Here is a 23,698-nt window from a genome sequence, read left to right as displayed (position 1 = left end):
GAACAACACCTCACACAACCAGAACTCACATTTGGAGAATTTGGCATACATCCTCTCCCTTCTCAAGGTCTCCAAAACCTCTTGTAAGTGCTCCTTGTTCTGCTCCTTGGGTACACCAGAATATCATCTATGAATACTATCACTGAACGATTTAGCATCAACCTGCAAACCCGGTTAATGAGATCCATGAATGTTTCGGGTGCATTGGTGATCCCGAATGGCATCACCACGAACTCGTAATGACCATAGCGGGTCCTGAAGGCTGTATTTTACACATCATCATCCCTGACCCTCATGTGATAGTACCCTGGTTACAAATCAATATTGGAAAACCAAGATGCACCCTGAAGCTAGTCAAATAAATCGTCAATCATTGGGAGTGGGTAACGGTTCTTCATTGTTAGCTTATTCAACTCCTGGTAGTCAATGCACATCATGTGTGAACTATCCTTCTTCTTCTCGAACAGGATCAGTGCTCCCTACTATGAGCAACTTGGCCAAATGAATCCCTTACTAGTAGCTCTTGAAGCTGCGTAGACAACTCCTGCATTTCTGGTGGTGCCAGGCGATACAGAGCCTTGACTATGGGAGCCTCTCCAAAAATCAAATGGATCCGGAATTCGACTTACCTCTCAGGAGGTACTCCTGGTAACTCCTCAGGAAACACATCGAGGAAATCCCAAACAATGGGAACCTCAATCAACATCGTCATGCCCTCAACTCGAGCATCTTCACATAAGCTAGGAACCCAGAACAACCATGCTGAAGATATCTCCGTGCTCTCACAACTGAGCAAAGAGCCAACCCATGCGAATCTCTCTAGCCAGGAATAACCGGTTCTCCCCTACTTGGGGTTCGAACTCTCACTAGCTGGTGATCACAGTCAATCATGACCCCATTGGGGTCAACCAATCCATCCCGATAATAACCTTCGATCCCCGTAGAGGAATCGACACTAAATCAATAAAAATGTCTCTCGATAAACAGATTCATGAGACACCTACGATGAACCCTCGAAGCACTCATAGAATAGTCATCCATAATCTCCGCCTCCAATGGGTAATCCATAATCCTGGGAGCTTCACAAAACTTCTCGCTAAACGCAAGAGATACAAAGGATCGGGTAGCAACCGAATCACACAAAACATGAGCAGTCATACCATTGACCAAAAGGTCCATATACAAGATCAAATATAATCATGATCAAAAATAATGAATGCAAAATAAAGATATGAATAATTGGCATACCAGTAACCACATATGGTGTTGTTAATGGGCCTCATTAGTGGTTAAATGAAATGCCTTGCTCTTTAACACAGGTGCCTCTGCCCTGCCCTTGCGGCCATCAGTAATCCTGAATGTGGCTGGTGCAGGCTCCATCACTGCTCCTCCTGACAATCTCAGACGTTCAATCTTTTTATGGCCGGTCTGATTGCAATGGAAGCAAATCAAAGCACTCCAGGGCAGTCCCTATTCATGTGGCCCGACTAACCCCAACTGAAACATGCCGAACTCGTCAATCGACACACCCCACCATGCGGCTTGTTGCACTTTCCGCAGCGGCTTTGGCCCTGCAGGCCTCTAATGCATGAATCAGAAGTCTTCAGCCTCTTACCTGGCCCACCACTATCTGCAGCTGCTCTGGCTTCCCCTTCGATTGAAGCTCCAACTCATTATCCCGCTCAATGGCCTTCTAAATCATATCATTCAGAGTCTTGCACCCCGAAAAGCTCACAAACTCCCTGATATCTGTAGCGTATTGCATAACCAACAGAGCTTTCTTACTGAATTTGGTGGTAATCTCCACCACAGTCTTAGTGGTCTGGCGAAGGTCCTGAAACTCCCTCGCCAGCTGTTGCACCTCAATAGCCGATGCAAATTCCTTCTAGAACCTCGAAACAAAATCCTCCCAAGTCATGATTGCCACTGCCGCTAACCCTACAACTCGGCTAACCTCATCCCACCAATCCCGAGCTCGGTCCCTCAGCAGGTAGGATTCAAATCCCACCTTTTCCCCCTCAGGTAAAAAACATGTCGGTTAAGCATTCTCCATGTCAGCGATCCAACACCAACTAGCGATGAGGTCCTTAGCCCCAAGGGACTCAGTAGCTCCACGAGCCTTGAACTCCCGAAATGAGGGAGTTTTGGCTCTTATCTGGCCCGTAACAATATATGCTCGAAAAGAACCGAGCCTCTCATCCATCAGCTCCATAATCCCCTCCTTGATGGTACCGAACACCACATGAGTAGCATCCAAGATACCATGAGTAACCTTAGCCGTAATGAACTCGTGCAGGCTCTCATCAGTCAGTTTTGCGCTTGATCCAGAACTTGAACCAGAACCAGAGCAAGAACCTCCTCGAGTAGTCAACACCATACTCAAACTAAAACACAAACATATAAACAATCAATATATAACTTGATGGAATCCTCACTATATAGGTCTCCTTAGAGTCTTCAGGTCTGCTCTTGTCTCAAGTACATATCCTACGCTTCCAGTAGTATGGGCCCAATACTACATTTCACACCTATCTGTACCTTCCTTATGAGTTATCCTAATTCCTCTAAGTCACCACACTAGAACCATATACCAAGCCTATGCTAAACAACATACACGTCCTAGGCTTTCCTAGTAATCCTCAACTCCCACCACTCGTTGTACCCATAATCTCTATCAACACTGTTGGTTGCCTTATGTATGCAAGTTATACACAAAATGGGATCACATAGTCTATCAAATGATGATTCTACCCTAAGTCCACAACCAAACAAGGAACAAGAAATGAAGCCAAATCAATCATTCTAGGGCTATATGTTCCTAGTTGTATACAACTTTCAAATCATACGCTTAACAATAAACTGAGCCGATATCAATTCCAAGCAATACATAATACCTAATCCTCCTAGGCTAATAAGAATCACACAAATCAGGTAATTCTATCATATAATTCGTGAAGGTACCCTTAGCCCTAATCTATCATGCAATTCTCAAATCGTGCATACTAATCATAATACATAAGTATGGGTAATTTGGAACCACTTACTTGAGCTCGACTGATTACACACATCACACCACTTTTCTTCTTAGAAAAATACTATTTAAAATTCAATTTCTTTTTCTTTTGAAAAGTTTGTCATTTACATAGTTTGAGTTCTGATACACCCAAAAGTGTGCCTGAATCCCTCAAACCAAGGATCTAATACCAACTTGTTGTTGGATTAATGTCTAAGTCCATAACTATAATTGGTAAGACTTGACCCGACCCGGCATGGTCAATTTGGGTTACATGGCATCATGCATTTGGATAGACTATAATGAGAGAAATAACACTTAAGGTTGGTTAATATATTATAAGGTCTAATATATTAATAAGGTTATTTAGTTAGTATTGATCAAGAATTAATTTGGAATTAATTAAGTGATCAAAAGAAGACTAATTAAATATATGGGTTGATTGTGTAAATCATCCATACTTATATAGCGGGCTAATGCTCCATGGATTGTCTAGTTGGGCTAAAACCCATAAGATGCTCCATGGTGTATTTGTACCCATGGATCATGGAAATGAAAGGCCATGAAAATTAGGGTTTACATGGTGTAACCCTAACTATATAATGATCTTATTCTTGGAGAAAACCGGCCACTATGAGTAATAGAAAGGGCTAGCCGATTTTATGAAGTGTTCCAATTTCTCTCAATTCATTCCATGTGTATTTGGTGTTGTGTGAACCATTTGAGGTGTCACACTTGGGGCACTAGGCACTCAAGCTTCATGAAGACAAGCTACATCAAAATAAGGTATGTATTCTATCCATTTGATTACCCAAGTATCAAGTATTGTATGCTAGATAGGGTAATTCCTTGGAAAGTTCATATTTGCATGTATAATAGAGAAAACATAGATCCAAGGTATTTAGGGTTGCATGTACACTTAGGAGTGTTAGAATGCTCAAAACCCAACAGTGGTATCAGAGCCTAAGCTTGTTTTCTTGTTATACTTGCAAAATTGGCTGAAAAATCGAGTTTTTATGCTATCTGCTCAGCAGACTCGCCGAGTCCACTGATGGACTCGCCGAGTCCAAGGCAAAATGCATCCAACTTGCCGAGTTTTTTCGTGCACTCGACGAGTTGGACCCCCATACAACATATATTCGATTGTTTTGGCTGGAATTGGACTAGGAACATTACCCTAAGATGTTTTTGGACTTATAAACTTGTTTTTGATGTGGTAATGTTCATGCTAATCCAATTTCAAAGATAATTGTCAATAGATTCATGTTTTGAATTAGTTTATTGATTAGGCTAATTAAATGAAAAGGTTTGATTTGAATTATCTTGTTCTTATGAGTTGCTTAGATTAATAGAAAAGTTAATTGATTATGTGTTTTCAATCCATTTTAATCTAAGAGTTAATTCTAAAATGTGTTTTTGTAACTTGTCCTCAAGTTATATGAAAAGTCACATTTAAGTTTCATAAAACTCATAAAAGTTGGCAATGGTTACAAAAAATGAAGAGTCTTGTCCTCAAGTTATGGAGGTTCAAGAGTCACTACATTAAGTAATAAAATGTGTAACCTTAATTAATTCCATAAGTTACAAAATAAAGAAAATGTACATTCTTTTATTAGTTTAAAGTCTTCCATAACTTGTCCTCAAGTTATGGAACTTGAAGAGTCTTTTATTTAAAAGTACTTTAAACACATAAGTTATGGAATTAATTAGTTTTGAATAGTTTCAAAACTTGCCCTCAAATTTTGGAATTTGAAAAGTTTTCACTTATGAATACTTTAATTCCAAGTTAGCCCATAGAATTTTAAAAGTTAAAATTCAACCCTTATACTTTATAATATTATAAGTTAATAATATTTATATATATATGTATAAGAGCAAGTCAGTCTTAACGTTAGTAGGCCTCATTCACGAAGTCGGTCTATAAGGTTACTGCCTATAAAATGGCAGTTTAATGGGTGTCCACTCTCACCCACCGCTTCCTTGACTGGTAGAGGGTCGTTAGCCGAACGGGTAGGACAAGGACTATAATTCTCCCTTCATTAAAAGTATTAATGATAAATACTAAGTAACTAAACCTTTTATAAATACCCAATCTTAGTTACTTAGGAAAAATGAATAAGGTGGAAATTCATGAAATTACACTTTGCTCTTTGTTTAAGTCGGTTAGTGGAGCGTGTGTGGTTAACCGGCACACTAATTTGGACTTCAAAAGGTAGGCAAAGGGTAACTTAATATTTATCATAGTATCGGTGGAGCGTGTGTGGTTAACCGACACATCGATTAAGGGTACCCAGTATATTTGCATGGTTACTTCACACCTGGGTTTGTGATCCTCGGCATCCCAGTCACAAAACTTGAAGGGCACACTCGAGATTGAAACATGCCATTGAAAAGTTCAATGAATCTCAATAGATCTAGGAGTTTCAAATCCAATTAAAACCTAATAATACCGTTTATCTTGGTGCAAATTGGTGAATCGTCATTCACCTACCTTCAAATATTTTATAGCTTGGATTAAGGCATCCCTCTTCCAAGTTATAAAAGTTTTGTGTTGGGTCCTAGCCTTAATATTTCATATTGGGTGTTATATTAAGGAATTTAAATAAACTATCTTGAATATCTCCCAAAAAGATGTCTGGTTTAGACATTTATGATCTTCCCAAATCTCTTGAAACGAGCTCTCCTAAATGAAGATGACGTCCCATGGAAATCATACTTCCTTCACCTCCTCCAACTATTCTCCCTAACCCACAAGTTCTTGAAAAGTTGAAGGTCACTCAAGCCCTATTGGCAAGTAAAGGTCTATGTGTGGTCACATCTTGGAGATGTAGTCACATATTGACAAGCCAGGAGAGTTGGGTGTCAAAGTCTTGAGAAAGCTGGTGGTTCAATCACCTTCTAAGTCACATAGTGAGCTCCTTTGGGACTCCTATGAAACAGACGATGACAAGACCCTTAATGATCTTATCTATTTGCTAAGATCAACTTCCTAAAACTTGTGGACATTGACAATAATGACATTGGATATCCAGTATAGCTCTCTCTTCCCAATGGAAAGGGATCGGCCATAGTCAACTCGGTTGACCAAATGGTAAAGAGAAAGGCTAAGTCTGTGATAGTCCCATGTTCCATTACCAAAGCGTCCATATGTTTAATTGCCAAAGGAAGGGGAATTGGTTGTGAAGCTGCCAATTTACCTAAGGGTGATAAAGTCAATAAGTTTGACTCTACTTCAGGTAAAGTCCACTATCTAACTATGCTAGGTTTCTACTATGAGATTCTTGATACATGATGTGACTGGGTCACATGGTGATGTTTTAAGAATCAAAGAAAAGTGAAGGAACTTAAAGAAAGAAGATGTTGAATCTGATTGCGTAGATGGATTTCTATCGCATAGTTTGAAGATCGGATTCTTGAACTACTTCTTAGGAGTTATGAGATATTGCTTAGGAATAGATAACAACAAGTTTTCATATGGATTGTAAGGATAAGTTTTTCCACAAAGTTTTAAAAATAAAAGGAAATTTTTGATTTTATTTATTTTATGTATCGTTACAATGGCGTTTGTAACATCCAGATTCTTGGGTATGTTATATTACTTATGTATTTTGATTTAATCGAAGGGGCTCGGTGAGTTGGTGGATTAACTCGTCGAGTAGGGGCGCGATCAGGTGACGTGTTTAAATGAATGGACTCGACGAGTCGAGCATTGGACTCGCCGAGTCAGCACTGTGGAGGAAAAGTCTAATTGTCCGGGTTTGGGACCTATTTAAAGAGCCTTAGGGTCTTCAATTGCGGCTATCCTTACGCTGGAGAAACCCTAAATCATCCTTGAGAGCTTAGAGAGTAAAGAAGATCCATCTTGAGCATTTTGGTGCGTCGTTTCTAAAGAGAAGATGAGATTCTAGCAAGAGGGACCAGAAGGGGTTGATGTACTGAGATTATGAAGCTTGGAGCTTCACTTTGAGGTAACAAATCGGACCATTTCTCCTGTTTGATGTTGATTTCATGAATCTAGGGTTTCTTAACCATTCTCTTTAGAGGTTTATGGTATGTTTGAGGTCCCAATGTGGAATAAGCCTTAGATATGGACCATGGGAGGTCCAGAGGGTCCCTTATGTTTAGCTTTATGCAGTCACATAGAGAGTTTGAGCTTAGGTTTCCATTTAGATGGCTACTTCTTCATTTATGGCTCTAATCATGATGCATGGACGTAAAGTTTGGACCTTTACGTGATTTGTGGGTGCTAGAAGGATAGATCTACAAGTTGGTGAAGCAGATCTGACCTCAGAAGTTCAGATGAGTTTGGTCATGGAGGAGACTTGCCGAGTCCATAGGAGGACTCGACAAGTCGGATCGAGTTTACCCGAGTTTCGTGATCAGTGGAGACCCGACGAGTTGGGTGGGTGACTCAGTGAGTCGAGTGAGACCTTGTGAGGAATCTGATTACGTGTGTGGACTCGCCGAGTCGTTGCCTGACTCGACGAGTCTAGTCAAAGTTGGACCGTTGACTTCCGTTGATTTTTAGGGTTTAGTCAACCAGTGGACTTTTGGGCAAGGGGAGGGGTAGAATGGTTTTTTACCCTTCTGGGAAGCATAGTACGAGACTTGTCTAGCCTTTAAGAGCCACTGCTGATTTAGAGTTATTTATTTATGTGATTAGGCAGCGGCTAGATCGGTATTTCGAGATCGAGACTTTTCGAGAATTACCAGAGGTGAGTCTTCTAACTATACGTTACCTTGAGTGGTAGTTATGTGTGACCGGAGGGTCTTATATGCTTACATTGAGTATAATTTTATATGTGATATGCTATGCATCATGTCTTTATGATTTATGCTATGTGGAGTTTATAGACCGGACCGGAGGGTCCAACGATATAGACCGGACCGGAGGGTCCAACGATACAGATCGGACTGGAGGGTCCAACGATACGAAACTGGAGGGTTCCGCTGAGATACACCGACGGAGGGTCATATTGTAGCCTTGAGTGGCGTATGTGTTGTATGTGGTATTTTGGCGAACTCACTAAGCTTCGTGCTTACCGTGTTATGTGTTATGTGTTTCAGGTTCTTCAGAATCGCAGGAAGGCGGCGGCTCGATTGTACACACACAAGAGAAAAGAGTGATGAATACAGATCCTGGAATTTCATAATGTTCTGAAAACCTTGTTGATGATTTTTAAATAAAAAGTGTTTATATAGAGTAATGTGCATTTTTATGAAATAAAAATAAATAAAATAAAATAATTTTTTTTTTGGTGTTACAGCGTTTGTGAAAAAAAAAATTATTGCTTATATGATTCCATTAATAGCAAGTGTGGAAATATGAAATTGATTCTTTCATTTGTGATAATGTCTAAATTTACCAAATAAGGAAAGATCCTCAACACCCAAGTTTCAATTGGACCGAAACTTGGAATCATGCAAGTTGTATAGCATGATGAATGAGAAATTTCAAGCATTGGAAAAATTAAGACCAACTACTTGTTCACATGGATGTGTGAGTCAAGTAACAGACTAAGGGATCGAGTACACATTCTTGTGCACTGATTAAGTCCACCACAAAAGATCGATAAGACTATTCATCATGATTTACTTAAGTTCGGTAAATATGGTTATACTTACAAGTTTAAGTATAATTATGAAACATTAGAAAAGTTTCAATGTAAGGCAGAACGAATAAGAAGAGTCAAATTGGGCAGAAAGATTAAAGTTTCTCAAATCTGAAAAGATGGGAGAGTACTTTAGTATCAGTTTTTGTGATCATCTTAATGATTAAGAAACCATATCACAATTAGTTCTCTAAGGAAGAGGAATCTTGAATTGTTGAAATGGTTAAATCAAGAAGATGAGTCATACTTCGTTCCAATACAAGTCTTAGAGTCATACTCCAAGATTGTAACTTGAGTGACATGTCTTAAAGAAGGTTTAAACATGTCAAATGTAAGAGTAAAAGTTTTCTACTCTTGTACATTTGAAATTTGTAAGTTGTGATGTTTTGGATAAAACAAAGACCAACTTAAGGCCAATTGTGTGAAGTGTTTGTCTTGACTAGAATCCACACTATCTCTTGAATATCTGACAAGAAAGTCTTATATGTCAAGAGGACAGTGGGAGTCTTAAAAGGTCTACAAAGTCTCAAGAACTAACAAGAATAAAACCTGAAGTTCTTCACTAGCACACGACTTAAGGTTCATAACCTATCGTGTTGACATATTCTGTGCCTATTCCAATTAAAGTTGGCTTTGCATATGAGTTCTTAGAGTTCTCAATTGGTTGCACAATAACTTGGAAGCAATGGCAGGCCCTTGAGTTGCCAGGTGGAAAGAAATTAAGATTGAGTTCAGTCCATATGAGTTTAGATTTGTCATTATCCTTGTCTTGTGACTATGGTTTTGACAATTCACATGGATAAGAACACATACACCATTAAATTTAAGTGTTATAAGGTTTCTCTCCGATTCATGAAAATGATGGTGAGGAAACACTTTCACTAAGTAGATTTTAGCTAGATAGCAATTGTGATATTTGCATTCTCAAAGTCGTTAGTGGAGCGTGTGTGGTTTACCGGCACACTAACATGGACTTGTGAGAAGTGGCAAAGGTCTAAACAATCAAGACTATGATTACGACATCCCTTTTCATAGTTCTAAAAATTGTTTAGACACACCTGTGAGCTATCTAAGATAAGGTGTATGATTATGATAAAGTTTTATCAAAGCAATCTAGTATCAGAAATTTGAACTTTGGTAAGAAAGTCAATAAAGTATTGATTTCTAGAAGTCCAGCTAATTTCTGAGTACATGTCAAAGCTAGTGGGAGCATAAGTGTTATGCTAATAATCATCATGTTAGTGGGAGCATGATAATTATGATAAGTATTGCAGGTTAGCAATGTTAATTATAGAAAACAAAAAGTTTCAATTGGGAAAGATTTGTTTTGCTATACTTAAGGGAGAGGAAATTATACTTCATCTCAAATCTAAAAGCTTAGATTGAGGCTTTAATCGTATTTAGTCAAGGATATATATATATATATATATGAATTTCATGTTGGAATGGCTCAACATAAGGAAATTCTGTATATGGGTCCATTATTTGCGTTTAAAAATTCGATTATGATTACGACATCCCTTTTCATAATCTGAATTATAAGAACTTGGCAAATTGAAATGGAAATATTATAGCAAAAGACTGGTTTAGTCTTTATGTGAGACATCATGAATCGTGTGCCATATGCTTCAGATATAGGATCGATTACATGTGCTATATTCATCCTTTCTAAAATTTTCCAAATGCCTGGGGCATGAAGAAGGGAAAAGGTCTAGAATTGGATATGACTAAAAGGATTAAACAATCATCAAGGACAATCTAACGTTTACCAAAGATTGCTTGCTCAAGGACATTTTGAAGTATAGTGATAATTCTGGAAGGACCATGTTGACATAATCTGTAAGGAGGCAACTCTTGTTCAGAAGTGATAATCTAAATGGAATCTAGAAATGTTTTAAAGTTTGAAATTATTCAATCTGTGTAAGATTAGGAAACTTAATGCAAGAAGGATGTTTCCAAGGAGCTGATCTCCTTTGGAGTGCTCTGTAATGGTTGTTGTCAAGTCTTTCTGACTTTGTGCATAATCATTACAAGAGGATAAATGCATATAAGTTTAGAATCTAATAGATTTTAGTAAATGGCATGAATTTAAAAATTCTTGCATTTGCAGTAAGGATTTGGGACTGTGAAAAGAGGATCATTGGAGTTATGTTCAATTGATCTATTTCACAAAGTAAAGATCATAAACAAACATAGTATGCATACTTGGTGTATGGCATGACTAGTGTTTAGAAAATATAGTGTACATGCTTGGAGCATGGGACAACTATTGTTTTAAATTCAAGAATTAAGTTGATAGCTGAAACAGTATACAATGAATAATGTGTTATCATATGGTGATAAATAAAAGGTGTTTTATTTATGTTCATAGGTTTTGATACCATATTGGATTCAATTATTATTGTGTTTCACTTTGCATGTTTTAACTTCCTGAATAACTAGGTCATTGTTCTGGATGACTAAGTTATTCAAACCATCTACAGTCGGTCGTATGTTGGAAGTAGATATGAATTAAGACTGTCATGGGTTGGCTTGTAGAGGTCTAAGATATTGGACAAAGGGCTACAACACTCATGAGTGCTCATAAGTTATGAGTATTGGATTCAACCCGCACTCACTGGAATCACTTCATGGATTTTATCACGAGTGATCATGAGACGATAATATCTTACATTCTTCAAACCTAGAGATATGAGTTGTTACTATGAGTTGGTTGTACATTGATTGCACGAAAACGCATTCGGTAACTCGATGTTATAAAACGTGCCTTTGTGTATGATTCAACAAGTAGTAGAACAAGCCATATTAGTCGAAGTTTATCCATTCCTTTTACTTTCGGGATAAAAGTGATATCTGTTGGCCCCTCGATGATTTGGTGATGACAAATGTAAGTACTCGGCCGGGCCTGGACTGATTTGATTTGTTCAATTAGTCAGTCGTCATAAATCGGAAATCGGGAAACAACAAATGGGCAAAGAGAATGATTATAATCCATGTCTCAGTCCATATGATATCTAGAATGGAGGAATATATGATCCCTTATCTAATGGACAAGTCATTGACAAAGGTTAGAGTTCATCGACAAGGTCAGAGTTCGACAAAAGCTTTAGAGAGCTACGATTGCCAGTCGGTTCCTAAAGTCATATGTAATAATATTTTTAGACTTATCCAAGTGGGAGACTGTTGGATTAATGTCTAAGTCCATAACTATAATTGGTAAGACTTGACCCGACCCAACATGGTCCATTTGGGTTGCATGGCATCATGCATTTGGATAGACTATAATGAGAGAAATAACACTTAAGGTTGGTTAATATATTATAAGTTCTAATATATTAATAATGTTATTTAATTAGTATTGATCAAGAATTAATTTTGAATTAATTAAGTGATCAAAAGAAGAATAATTAAATATATGGGTTGATTGTGTAAATCATCCATACTTATATAGCGGGCTAATGCTCCATGGATTGTCTAGTTGGGCTAAAACCCATAAGATGCTCCATGGTGTATTTGTACCAATGGATCATGGAAATGAAAGGCCATGAAAATTTGGGTTTACATGGTGTAACCCTAACTATATAATGATCTTATTCTTGGAGAAAATCGGACACTAGGAGTAATAGAAAGGGCTAGCCGATTTTATGAAGTGTTCCAATTTCTCTCAAGTCATTCCATGTGTATTTGGTGTTGTGTGAACCATTTGAGGTGTCACACTTGGGGCACTAGGCACTCAAGCTTCATGAAGACAAGCTACATCAAAATAAGGTATGTACTCTATCCATTTGATTACCCAAGTATCAAGTATTGTATGCTAGATAGGGTAATACATTGGAAAGTTAATATTTGCATGTATAATAGAGAAAACATAGATCCAAGGTATTTAGGGTTGCATGTACACTTAGGAGTGTTAGAATGCTCAAAACCCAACACTTGTAACGACCCAAAAATAGTGACAAATTTTTTTCACTTGAAATACCAACAATTTCATTCATTACATGTTCCAAAAACCATCACCAAGTATAATATAAAAACATCAGAGTACAATTATTTAATATGCGAAAAATCATGAGGGGATGATGCTGTGTGTTAGGGGTGTCAAGCCCAACAAATAAAGGGGTACAACTGACTCCAAATACACTGCTTTAATGTACTAAAAAGTAGTACAAGGCAAGCAGGGTCGAACCACAGAGACACGGGACAAAAGTCTATACCTCTTTACGCAAGGTACTTTGGTCACAAAGGGGGATTTGTTTGCAAAAGTAAATAACTAAATAACAATCTACTTTAAAAGAATGCACAAAATGAAATAGATTTATAAACAAATTGATTGAATGGTTCTAGTTCTAGTTCTCAATGTTGTTGTTCAACTTGATTATGACTTGATGTAATTCAAGATTACTATTCTATGTTGGTACTGAAAGATATTAACACGCTCTAATACCTCTCGCTTGCCAAATTATCTAACCAAAACACGCTCTTTGATTAGACCTAGCATTACTAATTCAACCTAAACACGCTCTTAGATTGTATTGAAAAACTGCATTAAGTTTTGTACAAGCTTCCCAACAATGTTCATTTCTTCTCATACGCTCGGAAGTGTGAAAACATATGATATATGTTTTACAATAAGAAAACTTATTGCTTGTTACCAATTATTAACTCAATAGAACGATTAGGTGCCCTAGAAGTTAATTAACTGCATAAAAATTCAATTCATGAAAGTGGCCAATCAAACTCAAATCAAATTCAAGGATTCTAGTTTAAACAAAAACATAATCACTAGAATAGAATCACAAATCAAGCATCAAATCATATCCCTCAAGTCAAGCAATTAACATATTTTGAACAAGAACTAGAAATTAGGGTTTCTTAGCCACACATGGCTAAGAACAAATCAAACAAGAATAATGATGGAATTGGAATGTTTGATTCTTACAAAAATGAATTCCAAAGTGTTTGCAATGATTAGGTCTTCTCAAAAACTACAAGAATTCTCCCAAAATCACCCAAGATCGCCAAAAACTGCTCCAAAAACCGTTCTACCTTTAAATGACGTTCTTCTGCTCTTTTAATTAAAGCTCACATGACTTGCCAAAAGGCCATGCGTTTTTGGCATGGCCATGCCTTTTGCCCATGTGTTTTTGGCATGGCCATTTGTCTTGACCATGTGTTTTTGGCATGGCCCATGCTTTTTGCTAAAATTCCAAAAAGTCTTCACTGTTGGCTCCATTTTCATGTTTTCTGCCATGGCATGACCGGTTGATCTTCTCTTCATGTTCCAAAGCTCTATGCTCCAAGCATCCATGCATCCAAGCTCCACGTTCCATGCTCCATAATGCCTGCAAAATAAATCAAAAATAGTGAAATACCAGGCATTCTTAATGAAATATGCAATTACCCTAATAATCAACTAAATGCAAGAATTATGAAGTAGAATGCTATAAAAAGACAGAAATAAACATGCAAAATAGGTGCATAAAATGCACCTATCAAACCTCCCCAAGCTTAGACCTTTCTTGTCCTCAAGAAAGAACAAAATTGAGAATCAACCTAGAGAAGATGATAGGCGACTAAAAAGAAACTAGGATGAAAAGAATGGAAGGAACGAAAAGGACTAAATGGAATTAAGAGTGCATGCATGCAATAAAAGAAGAACTAATGAAAATAACATATGTACAAAAAGATTTTTTTTTCAAACATTAATGCAATAAACAAAACAAAACGAACATATTCAATCCAATTAGGAACGAAAAGGACTAAATGGAATTAAGAGTGCATGCATGCAATAAAAGAAGAACTAATGAAAATAACATATGTACAAAAAGTTTTTTTTTTCAAACATTAATGCAATAAACAAAACAAAACGAACATATTCAATCCAATTAACCTCATTATGTCATACAGTGGAAGGTGTACCTGTCGGGTCTTGAGATAACTTGACATTAACCCCACAAAGATATATAACATGTAAAACAAGGTTTTTTTAGCCATTCCCTAACGCAACTCAACAAAATCAAAAGTTACAACACTTGTTCACTTTTACAGGTATTGGGTTAGCACATGGAACAAATTATGGTCTTGCTCTCGTGAAAACATGTGATGCAAAATATGCTCATTTTCATTTTTCAAAACATGACAATGACCGACTCCAGCTATTTGTTGACTAACAACAGTCTTTTTCTAAAAAATATTTTCTAAAAAATCCCTAATATTTACCCAGATTGGTTACATGTTTCAAACCACTTACACCAGTCAAAGTAGTTTACAGTCAGTCCTAATGTTTACAACCAAACATTTTTCAAACACATTATTCAATTAAACTATAAACATAAATATATACAAACTACCTAATTATATTTTTCTACGAATAAAGCTCATGGATTTCTTTGAAATCCGTGTAACGGGCTTCCAACCAACACATCCAAATCAGATGACCTTAGTGTGCTAGATTTAAAGAGATCCCTCGGGTTTACTTGCCCGAACCTCAAAGGCCACAGATTAGCTTTATTTGTTATTGTTAAGTTCATGACTTTCTATGGAACCCATGTAACGAATTTTCAACTCAATCAGTCCCAAACTGTTCAGCTTTAGGCAATTAGGTGTGAAACACCCCTCAGAGTTTACTTGTTGGAATCCCAAAGGTCACAGATTAACTTAATAATATTATTTATTTATTTATTATTTATTTATCTTTTTTTTTGTATTTATTTATTTTTTTTTGTTTGCTAGGTTTATTTCCTGATATTTTAATCTTGACTCTTTTAGGGGGACTGATGTAAACGCGCAAAGACCCGTAAGTATAGTCGGAAACAATGTCCCCAAGCAGGGTATTTAGAAGGGAATAGGTAGAAAAGACTTTTTAGAGCGCTAGAGAATTCGAGTCACTGAAATTTTATATTCATTTTATGGCTTTTTTGAATTTGGAATTTGGATATGAATGAGCAATAACTCATAAGACCGATCGTGTGTTCTAAGGGCTAAACTATATCTGTCGTTATGCTTCGATGTTGATAACCTTATCATTTTTTGTTTTGCACAAGTAGCTTCGGGAGACGTGTTCGTGTGAGATTGGGTTGCCTCAAGCTTTTAACTGAAAAACGAACAAGTTCTAATCTCAAGCCACGACTAATTTACCACTTCAACTTATTTAAGAAGATTAGGTTCCTTTAGATTGATTTTTTTTGTAAGCTTTAAAATGAATGCATGGGAAAAAAATGAAAATAAGAAAAGTAAAAACTTTTTGGATTTTTTAAAAATTTTTTTTATGATGAAATGCATATGGAGACTAACTAGAACCTAATGTACAAAGATCCCTCCCCAAGCTTAAGATTTAGCATCGTCCTCGATGGTCGGGAGGGTAGGGCAATCTACTAGCTGCGAGGGGCCTAACGCTACATGAACTGCATGGCTTGTTGTACTGTTTATGTCAATTGTTGAACGTTAGCGCGAATGTTAGCAACAGCTTGATCAAGGTGATCAAAACTCCTCATGTATATGTCGTGGTACTGAGTCGCCCGCCGGGTGTAGAAATAACGTGCAGTCTCTACTAGGGCAGCAGAAGTGGACCCCCTTGCAGTGGGAGCAATGGAGTGAGCGGGAGGAATAGGGATGTCGTCTTCGTGGTCGACGACTGGCCACTCAGGAGATCTCGGGATGGGCGCAGGGGCACGTGGGATGGAATTTGCAGAAGTGTTCTTTGGTAGACACCACTGAGTCTGAGTGATGTCCTGCTGGAGTTGGAGAGAGATGAAATCCCCAACAGGAACTTGGAGGTATGGCTCACCTTGCACCAGACATGTGATACTACCATCACCTTCTCTATGGAAGAAAGATGAGGCTATAAGGACATTGGATGTGATGGTATTAGTGCCTTGTGTGATTTTCTCGAGGTCCGGGCGCTTGCTCTCAAAAAGCTCGGCACAAGCAAGGTGAGTGGAAAGATAAGAGATAATCCTGCCACAATGAATAGGGGCAGAATCGTTGGTAGAGACCTTAAGAAGTTTGGAAGCAAGGAAGGCGCCAAAATGAGGTCTCTTCAAGCCGGTGACCATGCACCAAAGAATTTCTAACTCCATCTTGCCGGCTCTGCTAACGTCTTCTTGGGGGAAGACAAGGTTAGCAATAATTCGGAGAGCCACCCTTAAGACTGGATGGATGATATGAGATGTTTTGGCGGATCGAGCCTCATACACATCAAGTCCTGTGATTTCTTTCCAAAAGGCTTTGACCTGGGCTTTAAAAAGATTATTTTTCTCTCGCATGTAGCCTAGTTTAGGACCATATGTATTGAATTTAGAAATCCCAACAAACCCACTAAGATCGTCTAGACTCGGTTTAAATTGCAAACGCATGAGATGGAATGAGAGACATTTGGCATTGTCATTGAATTCCAAAGATTGTCAGAATTCAATGGTTGTGTTTTTATATGATTCCATTGGTGCCAAAGTGAGAAGTCTTTCCCAACCGATGTTGCTAAACAATCTATGGACGCCATCATAAACTCCTAGTTCTTGGAGAGTGGGAATATCTACAAACCGTTTTTGAGAATATTCGCGGTCTTTGAGGTGAAGGAATCGCTCACGGTGCTCAAGAGAGTTGTGAATAATGGTGGTGACACCATATTTGGATTCCCATTGTTCTTTTGGTTGTGGGTTTTTTCGTTTTGGCATGATGACAAACCGGATTTATGACAAACGAGTGGTGCCCAAAAATGATAACACAACTAGACAAGCACGAATGAACAATTATATGAAGCACTAGAACGGATTCACAACTATTCCAACCAAATAATTTTAAATTCAATGCGTAAAACTTGAGATATGGAAGGAATGTACCATTTAAACGCTTGGATTTGAGGTGTTGGCTTGTATTATTCACTTCATCTTCAACCTCAAGAAGGCTTGAACTCTTCAATGGTGGAATGTCCAATTGGAGATGAAAACTTCTAATCTTTTTTCCAAAAGCACCTCCCCAAGCTTGGTCTTGAACCCTATACAAGAATTTTTGAAACCCAATACAAGAATTAATTCAAACTATACAAAAATCAAGAACTAGGGTTTATAGGGTTTATGAAGGAAAATTCGATTTTTTACCCACTAATTGATGAATTCGATCTAGATAATGAAGATCATGAAGTTAGGAACTGATAGTAACATACCTTGGTGGCTTAATCTTGGATTAATTGAAGAAGAAAATCGAAAAATTGATTAGGATTTTGGAGGGTTCTCGGTTAAAGAGTAAGGAGGAGGGGAAGCAAACGCACGATCGTGAGACCCAAAGTGCTCGATCGAGGCTGTGCTTGGCTGTTTTGATTCGTCCGTGAGTCCTAGCCATGCGCTTTTCTAAAGAATTTCAGGGGCTATGCGTTTTTTTGTAATCTCTCCTCGATCAAATCTCACGGGCTGTAGGCCGTGAGTTTTAAGCTGGTCCATCCATGCGATTGTTAACTCTTTGGCCGTGCCTCTTTTTTTTCTGCTATGGGACGCACGGTTTAGCCCTAGCCATGCGTTTTTCCTTTCAAGCCCGTGCAAGATTTTTTTGTTTTTGTAAAACCTCGATGCCATGACACAGGTCAAAAAAAATTGACTGTGCGATTTAGGGGTAGCCCATGTGATTTTATGTGACACCATGCGTTTTCTTTCTGTAAACCTCAAATCACTTTTTTTTTCAAAACCAAATTTTCTTTGAGCATTAGATAGGAAAGTTATTTGTGCGGAACCCTCGAAAAGACATAAAAACATTGCAACACAGATGAAATAAATCAAAATAAAGAAAATAGAAAGAAATACTCCTGAGTTGCCTCTCGGTTAGCCGCCCTTGTTTCAAGTCTTTGGCTCGACTTTTCCCTTTAGATTCACTCAATGTAGTCCGGGCGTTCCAAGCTGTCAATCTCCATGTCTTTCTCTTGGAAGCCTTCATAGAAGACCTTTAACCTATGACCATTAACTTTAAATACTTTTGCAGTTTTGTTATTCTTAATCTCAACTGCACCATGATAAAATATATTAGTAACAATGAACGGTCCCACCCACCGGGACCGGAACTTACCAGAAAACCATTTAAGTCGAGAGTCATAGAGTAATACCTTTTGACCAATCTCAAAGGTCTTACGAGAGAGGTACTTATCATGGAATGCTTTGGTCTTGTCTTTGTAAATGCGTGAACTCTCGAATGCTTCATTTCTTATCTCCTCCAACTCTTGGATCTCTAACTTCCGATGAACACCGCTTTCATTAATCTTCATGTTTAGCTTTTTGACAGCCCAGAAAGCTTTGTGTTCCAGTTCAATAGGGAGGTGACAAGCTTTTCCAAACATAAGTCTATAAGGTGACATCCCAATTGGAGTTTTATATGCAGTTCGGTATGCCCAAAGAGCATCTTCTAATCTCAAACTCCAATCTTTGCGGTTTGTGTTCACTATTTTCTCAAGTATGGACTTGATTTCTCTGTTTGACACTTCAGCTTGTCCATTTTTTTGCGGGTGGTAAGCTGTGGACACCCGATGTTGGACTCCATACTTCTTGAGAACTGATCCAAGAGTTTTTTTGCAGAAGTGTGTGCCTCTGTCACTGATCAAGGCTTTTGGAGTTCCAAACCTACATAAAATGTTAGCCTTGACAAAATCTACAACAACTTTTGCATCATCAGTTCTTGTTGCCTTTGCCTCTACCCATTTGGAAACATAGTCAACAGCCAAAAGGATGTATAAATTCCCAAAGGATGAAGGAAAAGGACCCATAAAATCAATACCCCATATATCAAATATTTGACAAACCAAGATGGGGGTTAAGGGCAATTGGTTTCGGGAACTCAAAGAACCGGTCATTTGACATCTCTCACAACTTTTACAAAAAGTGTAGGAGTCATGAAAAAGTCGGGGCCAATAAAATCCACAGTCTAAAATTTTCCTGGCAGTTCTTTGAGGACCAAAATTCCCTCCACAAGCATAACTATGACAAAAGTTGAGAATAGATTGTACCTCATGTTCTTCAACACATCTTCTTATTACCTGATATGCACAATGTTTCCAAAGGTATGGTTCATCCCAAATGTACCTTCTCGCATCTTTCTTGATCTTATCTCTCTGTGACCTCGTGAGGTCGGGTGGGAACTTTCCCGTGACCATGAAGTTGCATATATCCGCATACCAAGGTGGTGTTTGGATAGCAAACAAGTACTCGTCCGGGAATGTGTCATGGATGGGAGTCGCATCTTCGGGTTGAACTATTCGGCTCAAATGATCGGCGACTAAGTTCTCTTTCTCGCTCTTATCTTTGATCTCAATATATAACTCTTGCAAAAGCAGCATCCACCGTATTAACCTCGGCTTCAAATTTTCTTGGTAAGTAAGTGCTTTATGGCTGCGTGGTCCGAATATATGATCACTTTAGTTCCAAGGAGGTATTGCCGGAACTTCTCTAGTGCAAAAACAATAGCAAACAACTCTTTTTCTGTTGTGGTGTAGTTGCATTGTGCACTATCAAGGGTGTTTGATGCATAGTAGATGACATGGTGTGCTCGACCCACCTTTTGACCTAATACTTCCCCTACAGCCATGTTGCTCGCGTCACACATGATCTCAAACGGGAGATCCGAATTGGGTGGTTGGATGATTGGAGCGGAGGTGAGTAAATCCTTCAAACGATCGAAGGCATCCTTGCATGGCTGAGTGAACTCAAATCCAGCATCTTTTTAGAGTAGTTGACACATCGGCACTGTAATCTTTGAAAAAACTTTAATGAACCGCCGATTGAAACCTGCATGGCCAAGAAACGAATGAACTTCCCGAACATTTTTCGGGTAAGGAAGACTTTTGATAACATCTATCTTGGCTTTGTCGACTTCCAAGCCTTTTTGGGACACAATATGACCTAGACTCAATCCTTTGTCCACCATGAAATGGCATTTTTCATAGTTAAGAACAAGATCTGTGTCAATGCACCTTTGCAAAATTTTTGTTAGATTCCTCAAACATTCATCAAAGGAGTTTCCATAGACTGTGAAGTCATCCATGAAAACTTCAATGATGTTTTCAACATATTCAAAAAAATGCTCACCATGCATCTCTGAAATGTTGCAGGTGCATTGCATAGACCAAAAGGCATACGCCTATAGGCAAATGTGCCAAAGGGACAAGTGAAGGTGGTTTTCTCTTGGTCTTCCGGGGCTACCGGAATTTGATGAAAACCCGAGAAACCATCCAAGCAACAATAATGAGATTTACCCGCCAATCTCTCTAACATTTGGTCAATAAATGGCAAGGGAGAATGGTCTTTTCTCGTTGAGGCATTCAACTTTCTATAGTCAATACAAACCCTCCACCCGTTTTGCACACGGGTTGGCACCAAATCTCCCTCAGAATTCTTGACAACTGTGACCCCGACTTTTTTTGGGACTACCTGAACGGGGCTCACCCATTTACTATCTGAGATAGGGTAAATCATACTTGCATCCAAAAGCTTCATGATTTCTTTCTTTACCACTTCCATCATGGGTGGATTCAGTCTTCTCTGTGCCTCTCGAGTTGGTTTGAAGTCCTCCCCCATGAGGATCTTATGCATGCACAAGGAATGTCTCAACCCTTTTATGTCAGCAATTGTCCACCCAATAGCTTTCTTATACTTTTTCAGCAAAGTCACCAACTCATCTTCTTCTACAATGGACAGCTTGTTGGAGATAATGACAGGCAAAGTCTTCTCTTCCACAAGGTACGCATACTTCAAATGATCTGGAAGAGTCTTCAATTCTAGCTTAGGTGCCTGCACAACGGAAGGAAGAAGTTTTGTGTTAGAAATGGGCAATTTCACGTTGCTATTATCATACCTCATTTTCTTCTTTTCTTCCATGTTCTCCACAAATTCCAGCAACTCTTCATCTAACTTGAAATTTTTTGCAATCTCTTTGATTGAATTGTTATCAAAATTCCTGCTCAAAACTAACTCCAACAAATCATGGTTAGTCAACTCAAAACACTTTTCAGTCAAATATTGGATTATATCAACAAAATTTATGTAATGAACATCACTTGGGTACCTCATTGCTTCATAGATATTGAAGTTGATGACCTCCCCATTGAATTCCATGAACAATGTACCATTATAGACATCAATTTTTGTTCTTGCTATTTTCAAGAATGGTCTACCTAAAAGTATGGAACTCGAGGATGGATGGTCATCATCTCCCATATCAAGCACATAAAAATCTGCAGGAAAGACAAGCTCATTAACTTGCACCAAAACATCCTCTAATACACCTTTCGGGTGTACTATAGAACGATCTGCAAGTTGGATGATCACCCCTGTTTTTGTTAAAGTGCCTATGCCAATAGATTTATAAACAGAATATGGTAAAACATTAATTGAAGCTCCTAAATCTAGCATAGCATGGGGGACATACAAGTTTCCCAATTTGCAAGGAACGGTGAAAACACCTGGATCCTTGCACTTTGGGGGCATCCTTTTCTGCAAAACTGCAGACACATTTTCACTTACTTTCACTGTCTCATTACCTCACAGCTTCTTTTTAGATGTGCACAGTTCCTTAAGGAACTTAGCATATCTAGGTACCTGTTTGATCGCATCTAAGAGAGGGATGTTGACTTCAACTTTCCAGAACATTGTCATGATTTTACTATCTTCTCTCTCTTTTTTGTTGCTGCTCAATCTTGATGGAAAAGGTGGTGGTGTGATCTTTGCTTCTTTCTCTTCCGGCTTCTTTTTCTCCACCATTTCTTCTATCTTTTCATCCTTCTTTGGTGGTTCTTCTATCACCAACTCCTCTTCTTTTTCTTCGGGCATCTTCGGGCCGTCATATTTCTTTCCACTCCTCAGGCTAATTGCACGAGCATTGTGCTTTGGGTTCTTTTTAGTTTGAGGAGGTAGTTTTCCTTGATTCTCCATTTTGCTCACCGATTGAGCAAGTTGTGCCATTTGTTGCTCAAGATTCTTGATGCTTGCCTTGGTCTCTTGCTGAAAACTTTGGGTGCTGGTGGCAAGGCTTTTGACTATGTCTTCTAAGGACATACTTGAGGATCCGAATTGTTGAGGAGGAGGTTGTAGTTGCCTCGGTTGGTAATTTTGTTGTGGAAATGGAGGCCTTGCTTGGTAATGGGGTAGTGGTATTTGTTGATAGCCCATGCTTTGGTTGTTGTTCCACCCTTGATTGCCTTGGGGCTGATCATAAGTTCTTTGATTATGCCCGGAATAGCCTCCTATAACATTTGCTTCTTCATATTCTTCTTCTTGCAATTGAGGACACATATCAGTCGGGTGTCCCACTTGAGTGCAAATGCCACAGGGACGGGGTGTGGATTGCACACCTTTGTCCTTTGCAAGCATCATTACCACCTTAGTCAACTCGGATAGTTGAGCTTCAATTTGAGGAGTGTGCACCTCTTTTACACCTCGAGGTGCATCTGTGTACCAATCTTCATCTTGACTAGTATGCTTTGAATCCTCCGCCATGTTTTTTATGAGATCCCGAATCTCCGTTGGGGTCTTGTCAGTCAAAGATCCTCCACTTGAAGCATTAAGAAGTCTTCTTTCCCAAGGAGTCATGCCTTCAATGATGTATCGAAGGATTTGATACTCACTAATACCATGCTTTGGGCAACGGGCACAAAGCTTTTTGAACCTCTCCCAATATGTATGAAAGGCTTCTCTTTTGTGTTGTTTGATCCTAATTATCTCTCTTCTTAGGGCTGAGGCTTTCATTTATGGGAAGTATTTGTCTAATAAGAAGTGTGCAAGATCTACCCATGTGTTGATCGTCCTCGGTGGAAGGTCATAAAGCCAATCTTTTGCTGAGTCTTGCACTGCGAAGGGGAATGCCCTAAGCTTGATTTGGTCTTCAGTGACATTGTGTGGTTTCATGCCAACACACACATCATGGAACTCCGTGAGAAACTTGTGGGGATCTTCATTTTCTAAGCCTCTAAAGGTTGGGAGTAAGTGAATGAGACCGGATTTCAATTCAAGGTTTGTGGCTGCCGGATAGGTGATGCAAAGAGGTTGTTGAGTAACCCTCTTGCCTCGCCCATTGACGAAGGGTTTGTTCGGGTGGTGGATTTGGA

Source organism: Lactuca serriola, chromosome 6 (genome assembly GCF_051521515.1).
Source record: "Lactuca serriola cultivar US96UC23 chromosome 6, Lser_US96UC23_V15, whole genome shotgun sequence".
NCBI classification, from domain to species: Eukaryota; Viridiplantae; Streptophyta; class Magnoliopsida; order Asterales; family Asteraceae; genus Lactuca; species Lactuca serriola.
Note: the sequence above shows the minus strand (reverse complement) of the source record.